The following is a 3,826-nucleotide window of genomic DNA, read 5'->3' on the forward strand; positions in this document are numbered from 1 at the left end:
TCATCACTTCGCATAAAAATACATTCTTTATCAATAGTGCAATTTAAGCAACAGCCAAGATTGTTAACAAACTTTAAAAGGATAAAAAGGATAAAGTCACTGGCGGTACCAATCCACGTGGGATGCGCTAACGCGTTTTACTGGAATTCGTAATTGTTGAGGTTTTGGAGCGCGTTTTGGCCTATACAATGACTGGGCGGGGGCCAGCCGATGATCAAGCCAGTGTTTTTATCTTGCAGACATGTCTGGTACCAATCTATCGATCCCGGAGGGATTAAAGGGTTGGTTTGCACTAGGGCGGTTTCGAACCCTCGACAGTGTGGCTACAATGGACCTCTAACCGACTGCGCCACACCCGCCCCAGCAAATTTTACTACTGCTTAAATTGGACTATCGACAAGTTGCAATCTCTATGTTATGATTCAAGGAAAGTCGAACTTTCGCACTTTATTTATCAATTTTTTTGGTCTTTCTGACTTAATTTTTTTTCATTTACTACTGCTGCCGTAACATTGCTTCCAATGATTTTTTTTTAAATCAATTCCAAACAGAGAGATCATTTTGCGCAGACGGTCACTATCACTTTAATCGGAACTGCGATGAAAAAAACCTCCGAACGCAAGTTTTTTCCAAATACCAAAACAAACTTTTGCACGAAAAAAATCGATAAAATTGTTCCTTCACTCAAAACGATTAACGATTGTCTCTAATCCGCTTATACGAGAACTTTGGCGAGGTTTATTCGGTCCTGGCCAGAAATGCACGAGAAATCATGGAACCAAAATCGATCAAACCAATCAGGTCGATGTTCTCAGGAAACGGTAAACATATTCTTTATGAGCAAACGCGGTGTACGGAAGGTCATATTGAGCCTAAGAAAGAATTAGGTAAAAATCAATAGATCGATAGTTTTGGGGTTATCGTGGTAATGTGAGGAAATGATAGAATGAGTTTAAAGGAATAGAGAATTTTTTGATGGGACCTTTTTGATAACCTCAACTAACTCTGCTTTAAACTAGTATATTTAGGATTTATGGTCGGGATAGAAAGGAGCTCAATAAATTGTTCTAGAGTCATCCAAAATTAACTCCAACGATTAACTGACGGAAATCAAAATAGGGTAAAATTCTTCCTGGATAATCCAAGAAGATCTTCCTAAACTACAGTTCTAAGATTTAAGAAAACCATGTTTAATTCTCTCGGGATCCAGGAAAGCGAAAATCGATTTAAATCACATGGAGGAGCTGCAAAGGACTGCAAGATCTACCGTACAGTTTTACGAGAGGCGAACGATCGGAATCGTTGAATCGCTTCTTTTTTTCCTGGATCTATGACTATGATACATGACGGCACGGAATGATGACGATTGATGGATGATGCGTATGAAGACATCGACATAACAACGATGAGAAAATCAAAGAAAAGAAAAAAATTCTTAACGGACATCGAAATAAAATCCAGGAGAATATTCATAGAGCAAAAGCCAGAAAACGGAAGCGCCATGGCTCTTTCTATCTACCCGTCGACGTTTAGAACTGTTTCAGACATTCTGAATGCACCGACTTCTTCCAGAAACGTATAGGTTTGTATTGACGTTCATAGTTACAAGAGTTTTCTCATCAAAACGAATCCAGAACGAATGTGTCCAGAAATTTTGTGGACATGCGCAGGCAAATGCTTAAAGAGGAAAATGAAAATGGAAAAAGAATGAAACTGAAATGATGATGAACGAACGACGAACGAAAAAGAAACCAATGGTTCCGTCAATTCTGCGCACCTATGTATAGTATACGATGGGCTCGCGATGTCGAGTCAGGACCAATCCAGTTCTGAATCCCGAAACGAACCATTCAAATTAGCCGTTATTATTGACTATTTGAAAAATCACATCGAAATAGAGATAAATTCGGGATTTCGACCGCTCGAAAAACTAGGGACAGGATCCGTTTCTTTTTCGTTAAACATGTTGCTCTAGACCCTGTATTTTCAGGGTTTGACACGAACGAAGAGTGAAAATAAGCCGGAATTTGAGTGTTTTAAACAACCACAATTAGAAAACAACTAGGTAGGAAAAACACGAATTATCAGGAATATGCCCAACGGTTAAGACGAAGAAGTGTTTACTTTTCCAGAAAAAAAAACGCTTGCTCGAATTCAGTATTTAAACTATAATTGGAATAGGAAAGAGAAGAAAGATTCCTAATTGACCAATCCTTCGGAAAAACTCTGAGCGAAATTTTATGATTTTGAAATTCCGATTTTGTAAAATTTGATTTTTTTTAACGAGAACCATAAGGGTGACAGGGATAGAAAACGGTCTTCCTAGATGGATTATATGTAACTGAATGAATTTTATGTAAATCAAGGAGGTTCACAGATAATTCACTTTATAATGAATCCAGAAATTTTTCTTATACAAATGCAATGGGACATATATACGTGAAAGAAGTTTTCGGGAAGAACAAAGCAAAATTTCCTCAAAATTTTTGGGAAAATAAACAGTTTCAAGCTGATTTATCGCACTTCAATTATAAACTAACTAGACTTCTTGCCAAGATAAAAAATAATAGAAGGAAGAGTGACCAAAAACTAGTAAAAATGAGGAAAACCCACGTAGAAAAGAAAATCCAGGAAGAGAAAAAAGGAAAAGAAAAGAAAAAAGCTTAAAGAGAATAAAAAAAGTAATGAGGATCACGAAAGTAGAAAAGAGTTTGAAAATCCTCAGAGTACTGTATAATTACAAAAATAATTCAGCAGACTAAAATAAATAATTAAATTATTTCAATGGTCCACTATGTATAATATCCCGTCAATGATGTTACGACTCGACGATCAAAGATTACTGTAAACAGGGTTTATTGACGAAAACAGCTAATTTTTATTGCGGTACGGTAATTATTCCATGTATCATCATCCATATCTATGTAATATAAGATCTGACTCACCGATAACAACTGTCAAGAGATCTGTGACCGAACAGGCGGCGGTGGCGGCGGTGCCTCAATGTCGTCGTCAACGGCTCGACGTTTTTGTCGTGAAGGTCATCCGCTTGTAATGCTAGTCAATATTACACGATCCTTAAAAAAAATACATAACAGCAGCTACGGGGCAAATTCCTACCAAAACAAACGAAATTCTCAAAAAAAATATACGAATAAAATAAGAAAAACACTGTGAATACACTTATAACGATGTGACGATGTTGATGGCTGTATGTATGTATGAAAAGAACAGATATATCCAACAACTTCAAATCCGGTTGGATTAACGATGTATCCGAACCAGCAATAAAATCCAGGGAAAAACGATATCAATGGATGTTGAGTGTTGGAGAAAATAGGTGAGACTTGATCCGATTACTGTGGTCTATTAAATGTGTAAAGAAAGATGTGCGATTCGTACAACTTTGTCAGAAAAAAATGCGAGCGCGGCGAGAGAAAGAGGACGAAGAAAAGGTCTATGGAGCATTTGGGAGATTCAAGAAAATCATAGAATGACCTAGATCTTTCTCCTTAACCAGTTCGACAAAAAAAAACACGCAAGATATTGTAAGTACGGGGAAAAATGGAAGGAATCGATATAGTATTTACTGAAAAAAGTTTAAATTCCACATTTTTTAAGGGTCGGAGCAATCGCATACATAGTTCATGCCAAAATTTTTGTCCTCCCGGTGGGCGTGGTAGCCGCCCAATAGTCAGCTGCGCGCGCTGTAGACGCGTCGCTCCTAAAGTTCTTCTGTAAAAAGAGCCTTCACGAAACGCCGAACATAGAAAATAGGAAAACGGAGTTTCCCATCGCACCTGGACGAGATTGCCACCAAGGACGA

This window comes from Necator americanus, chromosome III, assembly GCF_031761385.1.
Source record: "Necator americanus strain Aroian chromosome III, whole genome shotgun sequence".
In the NCBI taxonomy this organism is placed as follows: domain Eukaryota; kingdom Metazoa; phylum Nematoda; class Chromadorea; order Rhabditida; family Ancylostomatidae; genus Necator; species Necator americanus.